Source organism: Ornithorhynchus anatinus, chromosome 3, assembly GCF_004115215.2.
Source record: "Ornithorhynchus anatinus isolate Pmale09 chromosome 3, mOrnAna1.pri.v4, whole genome shotgun sequence".
Taxonomy (NCBI): domain Eukaryota; kingdom Metazoa; phylum Chordata; class Mammalia; order Monotremata; family Ornithorhynchidae; genus Ornithorhynchus; species Ornithorhynchus anatinus.
The window spans coordinates 65,764,519-65,792,052 of NC_041730.1; the positions used below are offsets into that span (position 1 = coordinate 65,764,519).

Genomic DNA, 27,534 nt, shown 5'->3' on the forward strand with positions numbered 1-27,534 from the left:
AGACAACCACATCATGGCCTGGGCTCCTTGAGGGGGAGAGACAGGAAGCAATAGAAAATGTTTAATGAAGCAAGGCCCAAAGCAAAGTCTAGGAATCTCAGAGTGGAGGGAGTGGTCCCCTGAAGCAAGGGGAGATTGAAGGAGAAATTGATAACTGTAAACTGCAAGTCATTGTGGGCAAGAGAGACTCATCCTGCAACTCTGTTCCCAAATGCTTACTCTGTTCCCAAATGCTCAGTACCATGTTCTGCACACTGTAAGCACTCAATAAATTATAATAATAATGACTTAAGTGCTTACTATGTGCAAAGCACTGTTCTAAGAGCTGGGGTAGATACAAGGTAATCCGGTTGTCCCACGTGGGGCTCACCATCTTAATCCCCATTTTACAGATGAGGTAACAGGCACAGAGAAGTGAAGTGGCTTGTCCAAGGTCACACGGCAATCAAGTGGCAGAGCTGGGATTAGAACTCATGTCCTCCGACTCCCAAGCCCGTGCTGTTTCCATTAAGCCACATGGCTTCCCATGATGAAGATCATAGGGTACACTGTGGGGGTGTTTAGCATCATCAGTGATATTTATTGAGTGCTTACTGGATACAGAGCCCTGTATTAAACATCTGTTGTGCTCTACTCTCTCTAGGGCTTAAGAATGGGAAAATTGCGAATAAGCCTCAGGCTCAAGACTTTTGAATTGACAACTAGCACAAAGTAACCAATTCTAGCCATCCCTCTCCCCATGAGCCTGTCTACCAACCCTGTTGCACTGTACTCTCCCAACCACTTGGCACAGTGTACTCCACACAGAATAAGTGCTCAGTAAATTGATTGATTGACATAAGAGAAGTCTACTTTGGTCTGCCTCTTTTACTTAGTTCTTATAAACACTCTAGGAGGGCTTGGCGATCAGCCGATAGGGACAGGACCTAGCTGTGCTAACATCTTCAATAGCGAACCAATGTGGCCCAGTGGCCTCTCACTTATGTGAGAGGGAAGGGATAACAGCACTGTAATAATAACGTTGGTATTTGTTAAGCGCTTACTATGTGCAGAGCACTGTTCTAAGCACTGAGATAGAGGCTAATCAGGTTGTCCCACATGAGGCTCACAGTCTTAATCCCCACTTTACAGATGAGGTGACTGAGGCACAGAGAAGTTAAGTGACTTGCCCACAGTCACACAGCTGACAAGTGGCAGAGCAGGGATTCAAACTCATGACCTCTGACTCCCAAGCCCGGGCTCTTTCCACTGAGCTACACTGTACAAAGCACTTGAGAGTACAACAATAGACACATTCCCTGCCCACAGTGAGCTAGCACAGGCCTGGGAGTTAGAGGATCTGAGTTCTAATCCCAGCTCCACTACTTGCTTTCTGTATGATCTTTGAAGAGTTAATTCACTTCTCTGGGCCTCAGTTTCCTCAACTGCAAAAAGGGGATTCAATGCTTGTTCTTCCTCCTACTTAGACTGTGAGCCACATGTGAACAGGGACTGTGTCTGCCCTGATTAACTTGTATCTACCTCAGCCCTTAGAACAGTACCTGACACATAGTAAGTGCTTAACAAATACATGAAAATTTAAAAAAAAAAAAAAAATGAAGGTCAGCACCACTACTCTAACAGCTTAATCTTTCCATAAGAGAACTGGGTGGTCCTGGTCCCTGTTAGACTTGACTGGGAAATGGGACCCAGCTACATACAAACCCATCACTGACACGGAGTTGAAATCAGTCCTGGAGTTCTGCTAATAATAAAAATTGTGATATATGTTAAGCACTTACTATGTCTCAAGCACTATATTAAATTCTGGGGTAGATACAAAACAATCAGGTCCCACGAGACTGTAAGCTCAATGTGGGCAAGGAATGTGTGTTATATTGTTGTACTGTACTCTCCCAAGTGCTTAGTACAGTGCTCTTCACACAGTAAATGCTCAACAATGCTCGACTGCCTGACTGACAAGAGCCTCACAGTCTAAGTAGGAAGAAGAAAACTACTGCATCCCCATTTTGCAGATGGAGGCACCGTTGCACAGAGAAGTTGAGTGACTTTCTCAAGGTCACACAGCAGACAAGTGGTGAAGTTAGGATTAGAACTCAGGTCTCTGATTCCCAGGCCAATGCTCTTTCCACTAGGCCATTCTATTTCTGGTATAAATCGCCAGCCTAATAACAGTATATTGCCCAAAGACATTTTTCTTTGATCAATTATATTTATTGAGAGTTTACTGTGTGCAGAGCACTGTACAAAGCAGTTGGGAGAGTACAATATAACAGACACTCCCTGCCCATAGTGAGTTTACAGTCTATTTTCTGTGTTTGGGTTTTTTTTTAAAAAAAAAAAAACCTAAAATAGCAGGGAAGCAATATACAAATTACTAAAGCATTACCCTGGATTAAGTGGTCAAAAAGACTTAATATTAAAAGCAAGTGTGGATTATTTGAATGGTCTCCCTCCAAGAAGTCACCAACTGTCCTTGAGAGGTTTGCCCTCTCAAAAGTTATTTTTTAAAAGCAGAAACATTTACCTTTATCACTAAATACAATATATGCTCTTGCATTTACGGTGGTTTCAATCAAGCAAATACAAGCCACAAACATCTACAAACAAAATGGGGTAAAGTCCATCTTCTTGGGCAGGTTTTTTGCCTCCAGGAAAATAAAAATTCAGCTGAACTGAAGCTTCTAAATTTCTCACTCCGCATGACTGAATTTTGTCCTGCACAATTTATGGCATGGGCAGGTATTACAGTGACTACCTCTTTACAAAAACAGAGATGCAACTTTCCAACTAAAAAGCCAGGAACATCAATTTCAGCCTCTCTGCCCTAGAACTCTAAACAGGAAAACAGCATAAAAGGTCAGCTAATCCATCCTCCTGCTCCCAATCTTCCTATAGATCTCTTCTGTTTAAAACATTTTCAAGGAAAAAAAAAAGACTACCACTAGATCTGTTCAGGGTTGAACATGCCACAGTCAGGAAATTCCAACTCAGTGGGGACAGGGAACAGTTCTTCAATACCGTCCCTACGGCTGATCCTCAAAGCACTGCCTGGAACAAGGGAGATGGTAAGGGGAATGGAGGCAAATAGTGTCTAATACACCACTTGAATCCCCTCATGAAGATGTAGGTTTCATTCTCTCACACCACTTTGATCAGCCACTGAAACATCTTCCTCTGCCAACTTGATCATCACCTTAAAGAAAGTCTAGACTTCCTGGGACATTTTTTTAAAATGTTGCACTACTTCCTCAACCCATTTGGCCCATGAATCCCCTTTCAAAGACCATCAGACCAACATATCTGACCTTCTACAAGGCCCCACACTGATTAATGCTTTTCATTGAGCATTTGAGTGCAGAGAAATGTGCTAAGCATTTGGGAGATAATGAGGGAAGGGAGTATGTCTAATGTTTTGTACCCTTCCAAGTGCTTAGTACAGTGCTCTGCCCAAGGTAAGAACTCCAAAAATACCATTTACAGATGGAATGAGAGAAGAAAAAGAAAAACAGCCGAGCTCTCAAGTATCTTATAGAAGGCAGATAGGCATAGATCCATCTATGATATTTATGGAGTGCTCACTGAAGGCATAGCATTGTACTAAGCGCTTGGGAGAGTAAAATACAACAGAGTTGGTAGACATGTTCTCTGCCCACAGTGAGTTCACAAGTGTAGAGATGACATAGAAATGAGAGCTCTTAGATTACTACCAACAGTTTATTGAGGGCTTATTGGATGATGAGCTCACAAATTCTACCCATCACCACCAGGTTTTCAACTTAGTGTGTTCTAGTTCCAGCTCCACCTTTTACATGCTCTGTTAACTTGGGCAGGGAATTTTGGTGAGGGCAGGGATTCACAGGATAGAGCAGGGGCCTGGGAGTCAGAAGGACCTGGGTTCTAAACCCAGCAGCGTGACCGAGTGGATAGAGCATGGGCCTAGGAGTCAAAAGGACCTAGGTTCTAATCCCGGCTCCACTACTTCTATGCTGTGTGATCTTGGGCAAGTCACTTCATTTCTCTATGCCGCTGTTACCTTATCTGTAAATTGGGGATTAAGACTGCGAGCCCCATGTGGGAAAGGGACTTTATCCAACCTGATACTTTGTAGATACCCCAGCGCTTAGTACAGTCAATGCTTAAATACCATAAATAAAATGGACTGTGTCTATCCTGATTAGCTTGTATCTACTCTAGGCTTCAAGGCTCTCCATCACCTTGCCCCTTCCTACCTCTCCTCCCTTCTCTCTTTCTACCACCCACCCCGCACGCTCCGCTCCTCTGCCGCCCACCTCCTCGCCGTCCCTAGGTCTCGCCTATCCCGCCGTCGACCCCTGGGCCACGTCCGCCTGCAGTCCTGGAATGCCCTCCCTCCTCACCTCCGACAATCTAATTCTCTTTCCCTCTTCAAATCCCTATTTAAAGCTCACCTCCTCCAAGAGGCCTTCCCAGACTGACCTCCCCCCTTTTTCCCTCTGCTCCCTCTACCCCCCCTTCACCTCTCCGCAGCTAAACCCTCTTCTCCCCTCCTTTCCCTCTCCTCCTCCCCCTCCCTGTCCCACCCCCTCAGCACTGTACTCATCCACTCAACTGTATATATCTTCATCACCCTATTTATTTTGTTTAATGAGATGTACAACACCCTGATTCTATTTGCCATTGTCTTTATGAGATGTTCTTCCCCTTGACTCTACTTATTGCCATTGTTCTTGTCTGCCTGTCTCCCCCGATTAGACTGTAAGCCCATCAAAGGGCAGGGACTGTCTCTGTTGCCGATATGTACATTCCAAGCGCTTAATACAGTGCTCTGAACATAGTAAGTGCTTAATAAATACTATTGAATGAATGAATGATTAGTTCAGCGCTTGGCACATAGTAAGTGCTTAACAAATACCATAAAAAAAAGATTAGACAGACCAATCAGGAAACAGACAACACACCTGAAAGAGCCCAGTTGGAGATTAGATCCTTGCCTTCCAATGACCCAACTGGTGGTTGAGGGATGAGAATAATTGAGGCACAGAGTTATGTAAACTGAAAATACTGCAGAGCAATCAAAGCCATGATTCCCCCTAGCCCAGGATCCACTCAGAGATGGCCAATACATTATGCTGAAGCTCAATTTAGGACTTTGGATGGAGCTCAGCCTGCAGATTCTGCATCCTCTCCAAAAGCCAACACCTAAACACACTGCCGGCTGAGGTGGCATGTGATTAATTAAGCCTCCCTGCCCAGTTGGGCAGCACAGATGGTAGCTTTATCAACAACCTAGACTTTCCAGGTCTGTGCTATTTTCAAACATTTGTTCCACTATGGCATCAACAGTACTGAATCAGAGGGCTAAGAATCCCTTACACATTCTAGCCTCATGAGCCAATTTGGTTTTTAAACTAGAAATATAATTTAATAAAGCATTCAATCTTATTTATTGAGTGCTTACTGTGTGCAAATCACTGTACTAAGTGCTCGGGAAGTTCAGTTCAGCAACAAAGAGAGACATTCCCTGCCTACATATAACTTCACTGGCAAAAGTAGCACTGGGGAGGGGGCAAACATTTTCAAACTTTCAGGCCACCACTGATGTCACCTGCTCCATCTGTTTCGAGGCAAGACACCTTTCGGGAGTCTTTTATATAGATTGAAAAAAAAAAACCAAACCAAAAAACACTTGGTAGTCTTAAAGTAGTGAATGCTTGTTTTGCCAAGATTGCGGTAACAAATACCACCTCTCAAAAATATAGTAATTCAAATAAACATTCAACTTTTAATCCTAAATTTGCTCTGTTCAAGATCCAATTTGCTCTGTTTGTCCTTACAGTAGCAGACAAGGAGGAACAAGTCTTCTGCCTTTCTATCTGTCCCCAATGGCTAATTTCTGTAGTATCAAGTTTGGCCTTTACACTCATTCTTATTCATTTTGAAGGGAAAGGTTAGGGGTATTTGGGATGTCTAGCCCTAATCACGGAGACTGATGTCAAGGAAAACTTTATTTTTTCATTACAGTATTTCTTAAGCACTTACCATGTGTCAAGCACGGTAACTAAACACTGGGGTTAGTTACAACTTAGTCAGGTCGGACATAGTCCCTTGTCTCACTGAGCTCACAGTCTAAAGAAGAGGGAGAACAGGTACTGAATCCCCATTTTACAGGTGAGGAAACTGAGGCTCAGAGAAGTTAAATAACTTACCCAAGGTCACACATCGGGCAAGTGGCAGATCTGGGATTAGAAGCAAGGTTCTCTGACTCTCAGATCCATGCTCTTTCCACTAGGCCAAGCTGTTTCTCCTTCTCACACGGGCTTCACATAGCCAACCAAAAAGTTCCTCCAAGGACTCTGTTGCCACTATTAGAGATCATCTGGACGGGAAGGACCATTGGTTAGGCCCAAGAATGGCACTGCTTTTCTCATTCTTACAGCTATTCCGGAAAGACTGTCAGTAAAGCAGCCTTTTATTTCTTCTGGGATCATCACAACTATGCTAAAGCTAAAGCTGGGACTATTAGCACGGTTTAGTGCATAGACCACAGATCTGGGAGTCAGAAAGTCATGGATACTAATCCTGGCTCTGCCATTTGTCTGCTGTGTGACCTTGGGCAAGTCATTTTGCTTCTCTGTCTCAGTTACCTGATCTCTAAAATGGAGATTGAGACTGTGAGCCCCTTGTGGGCAGGGACTGGGTCCAATCCAATTTGCTTGCATCCACTCCAACGCTTACTATAGTGCCGGCCACACAGTAAGCGCTTAACAAATACCATAATCATTTTTATTATTACTATTCATTAGGCTAGCACAGCGGGCTGAGTGGTCTGAGGAACAGAAGCTTACTCTACTCCCACCGGGGGATGGGAATGGTTCTGTTACCCACCGGGGGATGTCACGAGGGATGGGCCGACAGATGATGGCTCCTAAGCAGGCATCCTCTACTACCTGGGCCCAGAAGGAGCCTGCCCCAGCCAGCACTGGTGGAGATTATACCCACCAGTGTTGACACCCCCTCTAGACTGTAAACTCGTTGTGAACATGGAATGTGTCTGTTTACCGTTCTACTGTACTCTCCCAAGTGCTTAGTACGCTGTTCTGCACACAGTAAGTGCTCAATAAATACAAATGAATGAATGCAGCATGCTATAGTGGATAGAGCATGGGCCTGAGAGTCAGAAGATCACAAAGTTCTACTCCCATCTCTGCCACTTGTCTGCTGTATGAGCTAGGGCAAGTCCCTTCACTTCTCTGTACCTCATTTACCTGCTGTGTGAAATGGGGACAGACTGTGAGCCCCACATGGAACAGGGACTGTGTCCAACCTGATTTGCTTATATCCATCCCAGTGCTTAGTACAGTGCCTGGCACACAGTAAGTGCTTAACAAATACCACAATTACACAGGAGACACGGCCAGGAGACAAGAAATTTGAGTTTCTGACTTCACCACAGCATCAACCTCAGAAGACTTTATAGACTTGGGCTTCTCTTCCTCCTATCAACCCACACAGGTGGCTCAACCCTGGCCGGCTACAGTTACGGAAAGAGAAGCTTCCTTACAAAGAGCAGGGGAGTAGAAATGAGATCATGTTTGAAAAGATCTTTGAGATCTCCATGATAAGTGCTATTTAAAAGTGCAGTACACGATAATTATGAACACACCGCTCTGCTCCATAAGCAAAGTCGATTCCACAGCTGGAATTGTGAGTTAGGATGACAACTGCCCTCCCCACCCTGCTAACGCAAGGCACGAAAGAGGCTTGTACTCGTTGCCCTTGACTGAGCTTGAAAGAAGTCCGACAGGTTTGTCAACAGTCACTTCTACTGAAAATAAAAAGGCATTTGCTTTTCTCTGACCAACCAAAAACAGCCTTGGGTGGAGGCTGCTAGGCCTAAAGGAAAAAGCGCAGGACTGGGAGTCCACAACTTATCTACCTTGTGCCCTGGAGACCTGTCTAGGCCTTACTTTCCTCATCTGCACAGTAGGGATAAGATTGTGAGCCCTGGGTGGGATAGGGATTGTGTCTTCTCCAGGATTTAGCACATAGCGACCCTTTAATATGCCATAATAGATTAAAAATTAAGATGACCAGCTCCCTCTCTTTGAGGATGGACTTGAAAAGACACAAGTCCAAAGTTTTGTGGCAAGGGCTCAGCAGTGGTTTGACAACAGGTCCTATTCTTCAGTGAAGAGGGTTTTGCTCTGGTTTGAGTAAGACAAGACTGCCTTTCACCCTTTTGGCTATGTATGCTAATCATTTTTTTTTTTTAAAGTAACTGAGGAAAATACACTCTCAAAAGGTGGTGTCCCCCACATATTTACAGTTTCACTGTAATAGTCATATTTTTGGAGCACTTTTTCGTCAAAGAGCTTTCATTCATGACTGGCATCGCCCTATTACACCTGAGGGAAAGACAGCACACGTCTCATCCTGCCCATTTTGCAGAAAGTGAAGCTGCGGCACCAAAGATATGAGTGAGACAAAGTTAGCATGACATGACAACAGTGGCTGCTGATGAGTTTGCTCTGTTCCCTCAGCAACAGAGGGACACAGAATCAGAAAATGTTTGGATTCCCACACCGGGTGGAAAGGAGTCACTGCTGAAGCAAATTGAGGCTCACAGAACTACTAATTCCAGTTGATTGTAGCCATTCAACCATCACCAACAAATTTTTACAGAGCATTTTCGGGGAGAGTCCAAACACTAAGTCTCAGGGCATCTAGTGTAGCACTGAAATTAGACATGGTCCCTACATTCAAGGATCTTACCCAGCCCACAGGAACCCATTTATTTTTCTCGTTTCCCCAGGACTCAGACAAGCAGGGCTTTCAGAGGAAATGTCGTTAAAGCTCCCAGCAACCCTAACACTTCATCATATTAAAGGTACACAGAAATCCGTGAGAGTGATTGGCAGAGAGACCTGTGGGAAAGACATTCACAGGGCAGGTGCCAGGCAGAAGACTGATGAGGACGAGGCCTCCTTGGTCATTAAAAAAAAGTATCTTGAGGGCAGGCTGCATCCTGTTGAGTTTGAGGCACAGAATTAGGAGACAGTTTGGTATCTCACCGGGGAGGCTTTTAAAGATTGAAAATAAGGCAGAGGGTCATGCCAACCAGAGGACTACTAAACCGGTTTGGCATCCCCTTTTCATTTGGGGGAAATGGGTGGCATGAAATGCCCAGACATAACCCAGCTGCAGCTCTTAACTGCATGTTGCTTTCCAAGTGAGAAGAGAACCTACGCAACCTGCCCTTCTGATGTGTTTCTCAAATTCATCTGTACTTCCAAAATCACCCCGTGGTATGCTCTCCATAACACTGTTTCCAAGACTAATCCAAAAATTAAGTTCGGATATTAGCATATTCCAGACATTAAGTTTGAGAGATAAATGGGTCGCCACCAAATTTCATTTGATCACTTAAATGGCATTAAACACTCAAAGTGGAGCCTAACAAGTCTCATTCCCAGGATCTCTCATTCCCAAACCAAGCCTTTGGCTGTAGAAGGCTGAAAAGTGGAAGGGGTTGTTTGGAGCGGGTTTTGCCTTAGGGTTTTCCTTTACCACACACAGTACTTCATGTCGAAATAGCATATTTCCTCCAGGTCCTCACAGTCAGAGGAGCCAGTCAGAGGAGCCACAGTTAACAGACGGGAGGCATGAGGGGAACAGTGGTCAATCGATCATATTTACTGAGTGCTTACTGCGGGGAGAGTATCATACTAAGAGCTTGGGAGAGTATAACTTGGTTGGTAGACACGTTTCCTTCCCACAACAAATGAAACCAGAGACTCCTAAACGCTGTCCCGTATTTCTCACCACGCAACACATTGGCCTACTATGCTAACTTTTCGGCTTAGCCGGAAGTAAGGCAGAATGGGCCAGGACTCAGCTCCAGGATGTGGAAAAGCACTTAGTACAGTGCTCTGTGCACAGTGAGCGCTCAAATACGATTGAAAAGTCCACAGACCACATTCTGGGCACAAAAAGTGTTCTACTTCGCCCCTGGTTCTGTCTCTTGGTCTCCTACAGCCAGAGTCCAGGGAGGACCTGGGGGAACAGGGATTAGCCATATAGACCCTCTCAGGGCCACACCTGGAGAGTTTCTAGTACTCTACCAGTCTCGACTAAGGGAGGGAGAGTCAAACAGAGGCATATCCATTCCATTTTTAGCTTGGGCAATGGCTAGTGAGTGGAAGACAATCTGCTACAGGTAAAAACTCACCTGTGCTGGGCAGCAGTGGCACAGGAGAGAGTCGAGGGTGGGGACTCATGTTTACTGCACTGAAGGAGACAATGGTAAACCACTTCTGCATTTTTTACTAAGAAAACTCTATGGATACACTATCAGGACAATTGCAGATGGTGGTGGAGCATTCTGGAAGGGACATGTCCATGGCATCGCTATAGGTTGGAGATGACTCGACAGCATAAGACAAGACAAGGACATATAGAGGGAACTCTTTCCTTGCCTACCTTAAAAAGAGTCACAGGGAGTGAGCGCTGCTGGGGGAGGTGGTAGGAGGCAATGTTGCCAGAAGTATGGAACCACTCAGGGCCATTGAGCTGGCTCAGTCCCTTGGCATTGCCTCCCCATCTACCCAGGTGTTCAGAGCATGTCCCTATCACTTGCATCTCCTAGTGAATGGAGGCTCACCCAATCAGCTCCCTCCTCTCCCCCCTTCCTCTCTCACTTTCTCCCATGCCACTGGGGAGGACAATAGAAAAAGCTATTAATCACTTGCTTGAGAAGCAGCGTGGCTTAGTAGCTACAGCACAGGCCCGGGAGTCAGAAGGACCTGGGTTCTAGTCTTGACTGCACCACGTCTGCTGGGTGGCCTTGACTTCTCTGGGCCTCAGTTACCTCACCTGTAAAATGAAGATTCATACTGCAGGCCCCATGTGAGACAGGGACTGAATCCAACCTCATTTGCTTGTATCCATCCCAGCACATAGTACAGTGCCTGGCACACAGTAAGCTCTTAACTATCATAATTACATTATCATGATTACTACTACTACTACTGCTTTCTGTTGTGGGAGGTGAGGGGGAGTTTGTCCCCTGCTTGACAGGAGAAGCAGAACATGGAAAGGATAAAACAGATACTTAGGTTCTTGACCTACTGCCCAGCTCATGACATCATCACAGACCAAGCATGATAAGTACAACGTCATGGGCACTTAAGATAGAACATTTTTTTAGCCTGACCCATGACTTTCAAAACTTCTCCCTGGGTTAGTTTTCTGAGTTTCAAAAGTCTCTTGAGCAACTAGGGTCTAAACTCTGGACCCTTTCAATAGGGCAACAATTCAGCGTTCCACCTCTGAAGAGAGAGGATTTACCTTTAATTCATTACCTGCCTGTTCTGCCCGTCTGCTTGGCACTGTTTACGAAGGCAGGAACCACACAGACAGCAGCAGGGGTGAGGCGGCAAAGAGCCATCGGCCCAGATCTTCCCCAGCCAAGAGCTGGTGAGGATAACAACATTGCCCAATGCGGTGAATTCCGCTTCACGGATCACGCAGTGATACTGTGGAGCCAGAGGCAGTTGGAGGGCGGCACCACTTAACATCTCTCCCTCCTTCGGAGCTCAGCCCTCACCTCAGCTCTTCAAGGTCACCTCTAGAGATTGAGATTGCTCCAGCCTCCATCTTGGGGGCAGCGGGCACTCCACTCCACACTGCTGCAGGCTCCTGGATTAGCAGCCCTCCCCTAACCGCCCCCACACACACTTCCTCCAGTCTTGGCTGGCTTCACCACCTACAGCCCATCCCCCAAGGGAATGCTTCCCCACCATGAGCGAGTGATTACAGGCTCCACATAAACATCCTATTAAAATATGCTCAGGTTTAAGCTCTTTTCCCAGAGAGGAGAAACAGCCATTCCCTCCCACTGCCTTGCAGGCGAGTTTCGTTTATTTAGACCTGACACAAAGGAAAACAGGAAACCCTTGGCAGTAACTCCTTCTGAAAAGAGCACATTTCCCCTGAGAATCTGCCATCTCAGTTTCTCTCACCCGCTTACATTTCAGGATCACCAGGAGATTGGGATGAGAATCTACTGACATCCTGAGGCACTTTTAGTTGGACATCACCAGCCCAACTATGGAAATGTGGTTTTTGCCAGAATCATAAACAGAGTAAACAGAGAGAGAGACAGACAAAAAAGTCATCACACAACCAGCCCTGGGCTACCGAGCTCTGCCCCTCAGGCTTCAAAGATAGAAACAGATGGAGCGCTTCATATAATATTGACAGGAAATGTCAAACAAACTGTGGCTCCAGGCGTTTCTCTTTCTCTGCTTCTTCACTCAACTCCCTTCCTTTCTGCAGAGGAGTCTTCCAACTATATTCTCAACATTTCTAAAATCTGGAAACTTTTGCCTCAGATCAAAAAGCAGCATGGCCTAATGGAAGAACTATAGGATTGGGAGTTAGGAAATCCAGGATCAAATCCCAGCTCCACCACTTGCCTACTGAATGACTTGGGCAAGTAAACCATTTTACTTTTCTGGGCCTCAGTTTTGTCATCTGTAAAATGAAACAACTGTTCACCCTCATTCTGTAAGCCCCATATAGGTCAGGGACTGTGCCCAATCTGATCATTTTGCATGTTGCATGGCATTTGGATAGAGCATAAGCCTGGGAGTCAGGAGGTCATGGGTTCTAATCCCTGCTCCACCACTTGTCTGTTGTGTGACCTTGGGCAAATCACTTCGCTTCCCTGGGCCTCAGTTAACTCATCGGTAAAGTGGGGATTGAGAGTATGAGCCCAGCCTAGGATAAGGACTGTGTCCAATCCTATTTGCTTGTATCCAGCCTTGACAAATGCTACTATAATTATTAGAATTACTTTAAAAAAAAACATGAAACATTCAGTTAAATTTTAGGTGGATATGTTTGAATGACTTACTAAAACAGTCTCATTCTAAATTTCATAGCTCTCACTCGTGTCAATCAGTGCTATTTACTGAGCAAACACTGTACTATGCGATGTCCACAGTTAACTTTCCCATTTTCTTAAAAACACTTTTAAATGAATCAAGAGTTTATTAAGCACTATGTGCAGAGCACTGTACTAAGCGCTTGGGAGAGTACCATATAACAGAACAGACATATTCTCTGCCCAAGAGGAGCTTTCGGTCTAGAGGCAAGCGGAAAAGCAGTATGGCCTAGTGGAGGGGGTAAGGGAGGGAGTAAGAGCTAGAAAGATGACAATAAGGCACAGTGGAAAAAAGCATGGGACTGGGAGCCAGAGACCCTGGGTTCTACACCTGGCTCAGCCACATGTCTGCTGTGTGACTTTGGGAAAGTCACTCAACTTCTCTGTGTCTCAGTTTCCTCATCTGCAAAATAGGGATTAAGTCCTACTACCTCCTGCTTAGACCGTGAGCTCCAAATGGGACAGGGACTGTGTCCAACCTCACCCAGTACTCAGTACAGTGCTTGGCACATAATAAGCTCTTAATAACAATGCAACAGAGTTTGTAGACGCATGCCCTACCCACAGAAAGTTTAAGTCTAGAAGGATAGACAGAGAAAATAAATTACAGATATCTACTAAAGTGATGTTGGGCTGAGGGGAGGGGTGGTGAATACCAAGTGTTAATGGGTGCAGATGCAAGTGCATAGGCCATGCAGAAGGGAGAGGGAGAAGGGGAAATGAGGACAGGGTCAGGGAAGGCTTTGAAGGTGGACAGAATGGTGGTCCGTCGGGTATGGAGGAGGAAGAAGTTACAGGCCAGAGGGAAGACATGGACAAAGGGTCAGAGGTAAGATAAAAGAGATGGAGGTACTCTTAGTAAGTTGGCATTAGAGAAGGAAAGTGTGTGGGCTAGGCTGTAGAAGGAAATGGATAAGGTAGGAGAGGACAAGCTCATTGAATGCTTTACAAGTCAAAGGTAAGGAGATTCTGTTTGATGCGGAGATGGATGAACAACTCCTGGAGATTCTTGAGGAGAAGGGAGAGGTGGACTGAACGATTTTTAGAAGAATGATCCAGGCAGCAGACTAAAGAATGCAACTTAAGGTAATCGGGTAAAAAGGTAGTTTGGATTAATTAAGATCCAATATATGGCTTTTACTATGACTTAAAGCACGCACACACACCTTAGATGAAGTTTTCCTCTAGCATTTTTCCCAATGATTAGCATTTATTTGCTAATCATTAATAAACAAACCCAATTCCCAGATTTGGGGCTGCAGTGGCATCACACTAATGGCCTGAAAGAGCAATTTCACCTCCCCGGATACTTCATCTATTTCTGGGATGAGATTTGGGCTTCCAGAGACTCAAGCAGCCTCTGGAGGATCAGTATTAGGTTAGTACAGTTTTAGACTAGACACCCGGGCTGCAAGGGTTGTGGATCAGCAGGTTCTCAAAGGAAGCTGTAAAATTTTCCCTGGGGACCGGGAAAGGCAGGGGAGAAGCAGAACAAATATCTTTGTGTCTGGAATGGCTTAGGCAAGGCCGGGCTAGAAGCAGAGGTCCCTTCTCAGTGAAGAGTGACTTGCTTTTCCCTGGGGAGCTGTGGAGGAAATGGCGGGGATGCCTTGAGGAAGGGGTGCCCGGGCAAAGAGCTAGCAAGGAGGAAACTCGTTATGAGCAGGGAACGTGCTAACTGTTGTACTCTCCGAAGCACTTAGTCCAGTGTTCTGCACACAGTAAGTGCTCAATAAATACCACTGATTGAAAGAAACATGGTTTGAAGGGGCAGCTCGGGCCCTGCCTGCATATGACAACTACCCACAAAAGGAAAAAGTAGAAAGTTTCAAATCACAGCCTCTCCATCTTATATTTCAGAGGAGAGCTTGCTAAAAGCTCAATCAGCTCAGCCTCTCCTACCTTACCTTGCTCATTTCCTTCTACAGCCTAGCCCACACACTTTGCTTCTCTAATGCCAATTTACTCGGTGTACCTCAATCTCACCACCAACCCTCTGCCAATGTCCTCCCTCTGGCCTGGAACTTTCTCTTCCTCCATATCCAACAGACCACCATTGCACTCAGGAGAGTACAACACAACAGAATTAGCAGACATGTTTCCTGTCCATAACGAGCTTACAGTATAGAAGACTGTAAGTGTACTCAGCCGCTCTCCCGATGGTCTGGGAGTTGACAAAAGTGAACTCTTTGACTCTCTGGGTTGAGTTGACCCAAGTGACCTCTCCAGCCCCCAATGTATGGTCACTCCTTGCCCCAGTCCAGCATGCCCACACTCTACATAGGCTTGGGCCAGGTGGACAGCCTATAGCTGAGAGCTGAGGACCCAAAAGATGGATTCCACCATCTGCTCTAGCCCTTATCAGGTCAACCAACTGTTCTCTTGGGCTTCTGTTCACTTCAAGTCTTCAAAGGCCGCTTCTAAAATCTCCTCTCCTGTCAGGTGGTAGAGTGCTCACATTTTCCCAGAGGGTCCATAAAAGACCGTCTGTCTCCGTTCAGGCAAACACTTCTATCTCCTTACTCTTCCTTCTTTCAGACTGGGTGAGGCACAGAAGTAAGGGAAGTCTACCAGAAAGGCTCTACGAACCCTAAAGAGAGCACTCCCCAGCCTGAAGAAGTGTCCACCCCCGCCCCTCCCACACATCTCACAAAGAGATGAGGGTACCAAGCAAATAATACCCTGCCCCATGGAGTCTAGTGAGGGTCAGAGAGCAAAGAACCAGGTCTTCTTCCCACCTCTCTCTTACTCCGACATCCACACAACCATCTCTTCCTAGCCTGAACCACCACTACAACAAATGAAAGAATGAGGAAAAATTTGGCAGGGGAGGCTCTGAGCACCTACCTCACCAAGGCCCAAAGCCACATTAAAGGCACAATTACAAAACAAATTTCCAAATCCCACATAAACCTTCAAATTCCTACCCTTAGCTGGCAGAAACTGGCTGTGAGGTAGGCAAGGGCACTGCTATTTGTTGAGTACCTAAAATGCAGACATTGTCCAGAGGGGTTAGTTTACAAGCAAGACCCACAACTTGAGAATAAATTCACTACTAGGAAAAGCTGTAAGGTTCCAAATGGGGGCAGAGGTGTAAGGTTTTAGGATATTTATATTTGTACTTACGAGAAAGTGTCCTATTTTTCGGTCACTTTACATTATTCAGTGGTGGACTACTAATTAAAAATACTAACCTCTACAGCATAAGCAAAGCTGAGTATGAGTCTTTTGTTCCCATTACTCCCAACGCAGTAATGTGTTCTTTAATCTACTTCCTTTCTCATCCCCAGTCCAAAAGTGTCTGAAGCAAAAATCAATCGAATTTGAGTACTCCCTGTGTGCAGAGCACAGTACTAAGCGCTTGGGAAAGTACGATATAACAGAGTTGGTAAACATGCTCCCTGAAGGTAAACCCAGAGGCCTTCTGATGCCTTATTATGCAGCTAGGAAGGCAAGTGAAAATTTGATGACAGAGGTAGTGATTTTCCTTGCAAAGGACAAGGTGGCAGAAATCCAGGAAATCAAGTGAATATGTCTTTTGATGCTTGAGAGCTGTCTGCTGAGGATGTCTTCATTTGAGTGTGGACTTTCCTGACTTTAAATTCTGATTCTGCCAGTAACATACAATTCAGTTTTAATGCTTCAAAATGAGCAGAAACAAATGAGCCAGCTACTAATGGGAAGGGGAGACAGGTAAGAGGGAAGGAATTCCTATGGAAGAAGGAATTCCACTTCTGCTTCCCCTCCACCTCCCCATCCCCAACCCCCACTCCCCTTTGATGGAAAGCTCCTTGAAGTCAGGGATGTGTCCTATTTCTGTTGTAAGTTTCTCCCCAGATGAGATATGCACTGCTTAGAACACTACACTCGGCACACAGTAGGTGCTCAACAAATATTATTGATTGGGGAAATGGGGAAGGAGGAGGAAAGCATCTCCCCACAAGCTGGAATGGGGTTCATTAGCCAAGATTCTGCCAGTCTTCTGGGCACTAAACACCATTCAGACCGAGATCTTATATCTTGACTAGGAAATAAATCCCAACTGTTTCCTCCAGCCAAAATCTATGCTGAACCCTCCGTCTCCTTATTAAAATGGCAAACCCCCAAATTGTACCTGGATCCCTGCCTCCCCTGCTCCTGCTTACTAATAAGCGTATCTTTCCGCTGAATATGAATTTCCATAGGTTTCATCCCATCTGAGGGTGGATGAGGGGGCAAAGGGAGTCAATACAGCAGGATCAGGAATTATCTCATCCGTCAGGGGCAGGTCTTGCCTTTGTGCAAGACCAAAAAGGGCCTGCATTATTGCTGGCCGTACAAATGGATCATCAGGCTCACAAGAGCAGAATTCTTAGTATATCTCCTTTATGGAGAGAGAGGCGGTTTCCTAGTATGCCTCCATTTGATTTTAGGAGGGGGCACTGTAGCAAGCAACTCCACCCTTCAGATAGGATCAGAAGGAATAGCCTAATAATGCATGGATCAAACCACCAACCAAATTTACTGAGTACTGGGTGCAAAGCACTGAACTTAGCACTTGGGAGAGTACACTATAACAGAGTTGGTAGACATATTCCCTGCCCACAAAGAATTTACAGTCTAACATCTGTTTGCTTCATACCAAGGCTGTACCGTTCATGCAAATCACCAATGGGAATTAGAAAAATGGAGGATGACAATACTGAGGATCCTAAGAAGATCCAAAGAAGCTACAAAGCAGCCTCAAAAACAAGCAGTGAATTTGAAGAAATGGGTAATGCAATTTTTTCTTGTTGTTCTTGTTACATGCTTACTATGTTTCAAGCACTGTTCTAAGAGCTGGGGTAAATAATAAACAGGTTGGATGCAATTCTTCATAATCTAATCAAAGCAAATGCACAAAGGATGAAGAATCTCAGGTGCCTACTCAGATAAATACTATCGAAATGCATGAGGTAATAAAGATGATTCATTCATTTATTCAGTAGTATTTACTGAGTACATATTGTGTGCAATGCATTGTACTAAATGCTTGGAAGAATACAAAATAATGAAAAAGCTAACAGTCTAATGGGAGACTGCCAAGCAAAAATTGTAGTACAAAAGGTGAAAACAGTAAGAAACACAGGTATAACTGGAAAAATCAAGAGCAGTAAATTTAAGTAAATAAAATTGAATATACAGCTTTCAGGGAGATGGACTTCCAATAGGATGACCAGTAGAGTAACCATCCCATTCTCCCAGAAATACTAAGTAACCTGGACTCCCTGAAACACATTCCGGTTTACCATTCTATTCCTCAAAGCTGGGTTTGGCAAAATGGCCAATAACATAACACCCTCAGAAATCAGAGTGCAGAGCTGCATGTGTGCCAGGAACAAATTCAATGGGTAACTACCACGCGATGATAAGTTTCATTGTACTTGATGGATTACCACCCCTTGGGGGTATCCACTTTGCCTAGTAACGAAAACGAGGAAGAAACACAATTCACGTAAACAGTCTGATGTGTGATTCCCCCTTCACAAACTCTGTTTTGAGGCCTGCAAAATATCCCTGCCAAAGGGTAAGATTTGAAATTCCACTCAAAGAAGGGGGGAAAAAGTTTTCCTGAAAATGAAATCAACTGTTCCAGGATTTTGAGGCATCTATTTATAGCCCAAATGATAATATCCTTTCATTAATATCCAAACTTTGATTTTCTTAGGTTGTTCTTTCAGCATCTCAGGTATAGAGTAGAATATCTGCACACAGTAAGCGCTCAAATATGATTGATTGAATGAATGAATAAGGTCCTTGGGTCCGGTCCCTGAAACTTTTTTTTTTAACTGCATTTAAGCGCTTATGTACCAAGCACTGTACTAAGTGTTGGGAGTAGATACAAGTTAATCAGGTTGGGCATAGTCCCCGTCCCATATGGAGCTCTCAATCTAGAGGAGAGGGAGAACAGGCACTTAATCCCCATTTTACCAGTGAGAAAACTGAGGCACAGAAAAGCCAAATGACTTGCCCCAGATTATAAAACAGACAAGTGGCAGAGCTGGGATTAGAAGCCAGGTCCTCTGATTCTCAAGCCCAAGATCTTTTCATTAGGCCATGCTTCTTCTCTTCAGTTCTCCTCATGACTTAGATTTTAATCCTTCTGCCCAGGAAGTCACTCTATAGTGCGCAAAATGAATCCAGAGTTGCCCTCATTTTCATGCTTGGGAAAGTTGGTAATTTCTCTGTTCTTCCTCCACCACTCTTGGCATAAAGTCAATTTGCCATTCCTTTCTTCAAGGAAGAATAAATTAGGTGTTTGAGCATTTTCTGGTTTGTTTAATCAGGTTAACAATTATAGAATAGTTAAAGGACTGGACAGATTGGTAAAAAGAATGGAGGAAAGTATCAGTACCAGCTCCAAAGAACTGCAACGTGATCTTGGGCAATTATTTTTTCTGTTTAAGTACTTACCTTTGTCAAGCACTGTACAAACTCTGGGGTAGATACAAGGTAATTATGTTGGACACAGTCCCCATGTCCTATGGGGCTCACAGTCTAAGTAGGAATTTGCTTAACTTCCCTATGTCTCAATTTTTCCATCAGTAAATTGCACCTCCTGACTTCACAAAGATGTAGGGAGAATAAAATGAGATCAGAAGGAAGTAGCACTCGTGACATAAGAATACACACCGGATAATATCATGAAATATCGGCCTGGAACAGGGAGGACAAAACAAGGCCGATAGATTGTTTCACCCTCTGGGACCCTCAGCACAGGAAAGGTGCTTACAGTCAATCATATTGAGCCCTTACTGTGTGTAGAGCACTGTACTAAGTGACAGAGAGTACAACTAACAGTCACATTCCCTCCCCACAATGAGCTTACAGTCTAGAGGGGAAATGGAGCTGTCCACAAGTTGGGAGCCACCTAAAAGCTGCACCAAGTGCTTCTGCCTATTAACCTTCCCCCAACCCCACTCCTTAGCACAGCATCCAGGAGAAGCTCACACTGCCTTCAGCAGGTTAGAACTAGATAAGCGACCCTCCTGGCCAAATAATTGCCAGTCCTGCTTGAGACTATAAAAAGTAGGAGGGGCATTGGTGTCCACCCCAAAGAGTGATGGGGTTTCCAGCTGTGAAACATGGCCATTGTTTTTATTGACCCAGGTTTTTAAGCAAACACTCAAACTTCATTTAAACCAGGACAATACTAAAACATCTGAGCAGGCCTGAAAAGACCATCAAGATCAGGTCTTTCTGACCCATTAGCACATCAAGGTTGGTTTGTCACTCTCAAACCCCAAGCCATTTACTCTTCCCCACCTCAGCCCTCAAGATGAAAAGCTGACAGAGCTAGGGATGAAAATATTGATGGATGAGGCCTGCAAAATATCCTGGCCACAGGGCAAGATTTGAAATTCCATCCAAAGGGAGGTGTAAAAGGTGTTTCTGAAAACAGAACACAGAATCTATAGTGCCTTAGGTTAACTTCTTGGAAGACCCTGAGAAAATGGTTCTGCCCTCTGCTGAAAAACAGGCAAGCTACCTGCTCCCTCTACTTCATGAGGATACTGAGAGTTTTGAACAGATTCTGTAAAGTCCTTGGACCTGACTAGAGAAAGATACTTCCATTAATACAGCAGGCTTACACATACCAACATTCACCCTGAGGAGAAAACTGTGTAGATCAGGACATGACCAAAACCATGGGTAGTTGGAAAATGGAAGATTATGTGCACAGTTCTCAGGCAAACCTATATCAACTTGGAGAAGCAGCATGACCTAGTGGATAAAGTATGGGCCTGGGAGTCAGAAGGATCTGGATTCTAATCCCGGCTCTGCTGCTTGTCTGTGGCGTGACCTTGGGTGAGTTGCTTAACTTCTCTGTGCTTCTGTTACCTCATCTTTAATAATGGGGATGAATACTGTGAACCCCCGTGGGACATGGACTGTGTCCAACCTGATTAGCTTGTATCTACCCCAGTGATTAGTACAGAGGCTGGCACATACTAAGTGCTTAAATACCATTAAAAAAAATAATTTCACAACTGCATCACCTAAATCTATTACCCCACTGTTTTCCTAAAAAGATTCATATAGTAGAAAGTCAGTGGTGTGAACAGAATTTCCTGGACCTTTAAAGGGTTCAATAGTCTACTGACAACAAATTCCAGTATAAACAGATAGACTTTCTGCTGGACATCTTGAAGACTTTACTAGCATGAGAATAATTCGTGTCAGGGTCCTAAATAGCACATGTTTCCAGCAACCCAGTTTTTAATTAAAAGACAGTAGAAAAGAGACCCCAGATGATGTCCATTCCCAGGAACAAAGGGCAGACCTGCAAATCTACTATTCTTAATTATCCACTAGTCAGTTCCCTGCAATCTAATTTTGTTCCTAGTGCTCTCCAGTAGCAGTAATATTTAAACAGTTACTGCCCTAAGAGCTGTAACCATCACATACACTTCAAATCTTGCTCCCTGCTGCAGTGTCCCTCTCCTGGCCCGCAGTAGCCTTCCCCACTGTCCACAGGAACCTAAGCCACTTTGAATTTTCTGATGTTTGGAAGCAGCATGGCAAAGTGGATAGGGCACAAGCTTGGAGCACAAGCTTGGGGGTCAGAAGGTTGTGGGTTCTAACCCCAGCTCTCCTACTTGTCTGCTGAGTGATCTTGGGCAAGTCACTTCACTTCTCTGGGCCTCAGTTTCCTCATCTCTAAAATAGGGATTAAGACTGGGAGCCCCATGTGGGACATGGACTGTGTCCAACCCGATTTGCTTGTCTCCACCCCAGCACACACTAAGCACACATACCAGGATTATCATTATTAGTAGAAGTAGTATCCATGCCATCACTTTCTTTCATTATTGAAGAAAAGGGGACGATTATTACTCTAACCCACAACACCCTTAGCCCAGGACTTTTTTATGGTGTTTGTTAAGTGCTTACTATGTGCCGGGCACCGTACTAAGCACTGGGGTAGATGGAAGTTAATCAGGTGGGACACAGATCATGTCTCACAAGGGGCTCAGAGTCTCAATCCTCATTTACAGACAAGTTAACTGAGGCACAGAGAAGTGAAGTGACTTGTCTAAGGTCAAACAACAGATAAGTGGCAAAGTCAGGAATAGAACCAGGTCCTTCTGACTTCCAGGCCTGTGCTCTAAAACCACTAAACCATGCTGCACCCACAAGAAACATACCCAGGACAGTCTTTCCACTTGCCAAAATCACATTTGTAACTAATTGTGGTGATTGGCAAGCTTGTTTGCAGGGAGAAATGAGCTTTAAGCTAATGACCTAGGGTTTCTCCAGGCCAGCCACAATGCAAACCAATTAGGGTTCCGAGAGAAAAGAGTCAACTCCCTGAATTACACGCAGCAACAGTCCAGGGTATGTTAGCGTTTTTTAAGATGCCATTTCAACAGCATATGTGGTTTGAAATGCTGAAAGCTTACTCGGAAAAAATCGTTAAATATCTTTTTTATGATACACCTGATCACTCCACCACACATCTCAGCAACAAGAGAAGAGTAGCTGGGGTCAGTGTGAAAGTTGGCATCTTTCAAGAGGGTAATAATAGTTTACGAGCCAATGAATACGTTTAAAGAAGGGCATTATAAACCCATTGACTCGAGTTCAGAAGTGTGAGTTTGATTGTTCTTCTTGGGGATTAGAGCCCCACTGACCTGGGCAAATTAAAGAGGGCAGCATTAACATTCAGCAGGACAAGGACACCTTCAAAAGCTGAATTTCGGGCCCAGTGAAAGGTAGGACAGAGGCACTGATCATGCTTCAAAGTTTGACCTCATCTCAGTATTCTTCTTTTGGAGTCAATTCTGAAGAACTCACAATGGTGGTGGGCACCGCTTCAGCGAGAGCCATTCCAGATAATTGAAATCACAAATAATGCAAAATCTGAATCGCTTCCCTCTTTACAACCTTTTCTCTGAGCTGCTAGTATGGGGTAGAAATTGTTGGCCTGAATTCCACCTTCTTTCTCTGCTTCATACACAACCAGCAGGTGAAGATGCTCACCAGCAGTGAGAAGCCGAGTGGCCTGTTGAAAAGAGCACAGCCTGGGAGTCAGAGGACATGAGTTCCACTCTCGGCTCTGCCACTTGCCTTCTCTATGTCCCTCGTCAAATAATTTACCTTCTCAGTGCTTCAGCTTACTCATCGGTAAACTGGGGATTCAATACCTGCTCTACCTCCCCATTAGACTTGGACTCCATGTGGGACAAGAACTGGGTCCAACATAATTATCTTGTACCTAGTCCAGTGCTAGCACTCTGAAAGCACTTAAAAATTATTATTTTTTAAAGAGCCTATCTTCTTCCTAGAGGAGAAAAGCAGCATGGCCTAGTGGATAGAGTATGGTTTTAGGAGTCAGAAGGACCAGGATTGTAATCCTGGCTCTGCCACCTGTCTGTTGTGTGACCTTGGGCAAGTCACTTCACTTCCCTGTGCCTCAGTTACCTCATCTGTAAAATGGGGATTAAGACTGTGAGGCCCACGTGGGACAGGGACTGTGTACAACCTGACTTGCTTGTGTCCACACCAATGTGCAGTAAAATGCCTGGCACATAGCAAGTGCTTAAATACCACAATTATTATTAAAGCAAGGAACCTGGGTAAACAACAAACTCTTAACCCTGCATAATTGACATACACAAAAATCTAGGAGAATGTTTCGTTTTAGAAAATAGAAGTGATAGCATTTACTGAGCACTCACTGGGTACAATACACTGTATTAAACACTTGGGAAGTGCACAACAAGCAAGTGACCCACATCCTGCCCACAGGGAGTTTACATACTAATGAGTGTGGGGCAGGGGGAGAGACATAAAAGCATTTATGAACAGATAAAACAAATAATTGAAAATACAATCAAAAAACCGTGTGCACACCTAAGTGCTGAAGATGGGTATAGCTAAGTAGATAAATAGTTTATGACTTGAGATGCTGGGGTGAACTGGAAGGATGTATTAGAAGAAATAGTTAATCTTACACTCTGATATATCAGTGATGCCCTATTTGAGGCTTTTTTGTCAAACCAAAGTAGAAACGCACTTGGATACTTAGGTTTGGGGAAGATCCTCTGACAATCTATTTACCCACAGCATACGGTTAGTTTCAAGCTCGTATCAGGGTTCATATAGCATGTTATTTTGATGATGACCAAATAAAGACAATACGGCAGTGTTTTACTATTTTTGACTTTCTGCATTATAGCTGGGACTGTTTGCTATTAGCGGCAACCATGCATCATCCAGACAAATGGAAACCACGTTAGCAATAAACCCAAAAATCTTCTGATGCAAGAGCAATCTGTTCAAGGGTAACAGAGGTTGTTTGGATCCTATGTCATAGAAGGTGAGGTATCATCTTTTGTCTAAAGGAATACAAAGACTACTTACATGCTACTCTACAACTTGACCTTCTAAGAAAATGAGGTGGTGACAAACATATAGAGGGCATTTAAGGTGACAACTATTCTTTCTAACTGGAAGGTGGAGGGGACAGGCGGAAGAGAGGCGTGGCTCAGTGGAAAGAGCCTGGGCTTGGGAGTCAGAGATCATGGGTTTGAATCCCAGCTCTGCCACTTGTCAGCTATGTGACTTTGGGCAAGTCACTTCACTTCTCTGTGCCTCAGTTACCTCATCTGTAAAATGGGGATTAAGACTGTGAGCCTCATGTGGGACAACCTGATTACCCTGTAACGACCCCAGCGCTTAGAACAGTGCTCCGCACATAATAAGCGCTTAACAAATACCAACATTATTAAGAGCAGACACATTTGATTTTTGAGATATCAGTAAGTACTACTTTCACCTTTTAGCCCCCCTAAAACAGGTCACCTTTTCCAATCAGTGGTATTTAATAAAGCTTACTTTGTGTAGTGTACTAAGCACTTGGGAGAGTAGAATGAAGAGATAGGATCCCTGCCCTCAAGATGCTTACAATCTGCTGGGGGAAACAGACAAAATATATTACAACTGCATATTTGTACATAAGTGCTGTGGGACTGAGGGTGGGATGAGCAGTAGAGTGCATAGATGGTTTGATACCCCACTTTTAATTTAAATTGAGCCCTTTCCCCAACTCATCCTTCAACTCAACTGAAAATGGGAAGCAATGTGGTGTGGTGGATAGAGCATGGGCTTGACACAGGTCATGGGATTAGAAACTTCTGCCACAGCTTTGCCACTTGTCTGCTGTGTGGGCTTGGGCAAGTCACTTAACTTCTCTGTGCCTCAGTTGCCTCATGTGTAAAATGGGAATTAAGACTGTGAGCCCCATGTGGGACAGGGACTGTGTTCACCCCGATTTGCTTGTATTCACCCTAGCGCTTAGTACAATGCCTGGAATATAATAAGCCCTTAAATATAATTTTTTTTTTTTATTTACTCTTCTACCAGTAGCCACCTCTAAAGAAAAGTTTAGGTCAGTTGTGTTCTAAAATCTCTCAGGGGATAAAGAGAACTTCAGAGCCCAGCCACAATAAATAAGCTGCTCTTCTGCAACAGACTCCACACCCCCAGAAACAATTCCTAGCGGAAGAGAGGGAGATCAGTCAATCAAATTTATTGAGGGCTTACTGCGTGCAGGGAATTGTGCTAAGCACTTGGGAGAGTGCAATATAATGGAATTGGTAGACATGTTCCCTGCCCATGGAACAGAGAGGGAAATGCCATTAAGTGCTCAGTCCTGAAAAGGTGGACATAACTTTTTCCACAGACACCCCCACCTCCTTCTTCAAAACACACTCACTGGGTGCCCAGCACTATATTTGGCACTTGTACACCAAGGTCGCAATAAATGATGGCATTAAGAGTTCAATGTGTGCCAAGGACTCCTCTAAGCGCTGGGGTGGATACAAAAGAGTGAGATCACCTTCAGTCCCTGTCCCACATGGGACTCACAGTCTAAAGAGTGAGGACAGCAAGTTTCTCATTCCCATTTTTGCAGTGATGAAACTGAGGCCCCAAAGGTGTTAAAGTAGCTTGTCTAAGGTCATTCAGCTGGCAGTGGCAAAACTAGGTTGAAAACCTCTAGACTGAAAGCTCGTTGAGGGCAGTGAAAATGTCTTAACAACTCTGTTGTAGTGTATTCTCCCAAGCGCTCAGTATAGCGTTCTGCCCACAGTAAGTACTCAAATATCACTGATGATACTGGGGACTCTCATCCCCATGTGAGTCCCATGCAGAACAGTGACTATGTGCAATCTGATTGACTTCTCTCTGAGTGCCTAGAACAGTGTCTGACACATCGGAAGCGCTTAAAATACCATAAAAAAAATCAGCCTCTGAAAAATCAATTCACGTCCCCTGCCTTCATACACCCTAATGAATCAACTCGGCCACTTGTCAGCTGTGTGACTTTGGGCAAGTCACTTAACTTCTCGGTGCCTCAGTTACCTCATCTGTAAAATGGGGGTGCAGACTGAGCCCCACGTGGGACACCCTGATTCCCCTGTGTCTACCCCAGCGCTTAGAACAGTGCTCGGCACATAGTGAGCGCTTAACAAATACCAACATTATTATTATTAATAGCATTTACTGAGTACTTGTTCTTTGTTAGACAGTGTGGAAGTGCTTAAGTGGCAATACCGATGGGGAAGGGGGCGGTGAGAGAAAGAGGGTAGTGAGATGAGAGATCAGGGAAGGTCCCCAGGAGGACAGGTGATTTAGAAGGGCAGAACAGAGATGGGCCAGATGAGAGGGGAGAGGGAATTCCAGGTCATGAGCAAGATGTCGGCACCAAAAGGGATGTGAATGAAACACAGTGAGTAAATTGGCTTGTGAGAAGCAGTGTGTGCAGTCTGGGGTGAAGTGAGAGAGGAGCGAGAATAAGCAGAGTGGAAAGAGATGATTGAGTGCCTTAAACTCAATGGCCTAGAGTTTCTCCTTGATGAGGAGAGGACTGGCAACCGCCGGAAGGTTTTGAGGAGTTCAAAGCCATGGTTCTGTCTGTCAGTGTAATGTGCTGAGAAAATGCACCTTACTTATGACTAGGCCCATCTAAACATGTCTCTGGAACAGCAACCATCGTCAGAAGCTGCTTTCAACACTTTCCCCCGAAATTCATCTACCAAATAACTGTTTCCATCATCCATAATGCATTACTGTTGACATCATGAGGCTGTGTTTACTACACTGGGGATTGAAATAAATATAACAATAGTTATTTTAATAATACACTGCAATGAAAAGCAAACTTCTTCCACAGGAAACTACAAAGTACATAAATGCTACCAAGTGCCAGGCATGTGTTTAGAAACAAATGTATTCCCCATTTCGATGTTTTACTAGCAAGAGAAATGCCACCTCCAGTTTTTATGACACAAGTTTAGCCTTGAGCAGTCACCACAGTTTCACTTCAGATCATAAATAGGACATCCTATCCAGAACTTTTGATACACCTTTGTCGCATGAATCCTTAGCCAATCCTCATCAGAAAAAGAGAACAAAGTTACTCCCCAACCACTCACCCGGGTACATTCTCTGCTCTATTAACCTGGGGGCAACTACAGTAGAAACACAAAAGTGCAAAAGGGAAATTTCTTAACTCAATTAAGACCTTTCATGGTCTGGGAGCTTTTCAGGCAATGACAAACAGGCAAATGCTACAATCCATC

At 44.5% G+C, this 27,534-nt stretch overlaps 1 protein-coding gene and 1 non-coding gene across 4 annotated transcripts in view; one reads left to right on the plus strand and one right to left on the minus strand.

Moving 5' to 3' along the window:
• MYO5B (myosin VB) overlaps positions 1-27,534 on the minus strand; it is a 360,820-nt gene that overhangs the window by 329,785 nt on the left and 3,501 nt on the right. The window lies entirely within an intron of this gene.
• On the plus strand, positions 10,063-10,200 carry LOC114810741. The gene has a single exon (XR_003758436.1). It is a non-coding gene; the product is annotated as a small nucleolar RNA SNORA7 (small nucleolar RNA).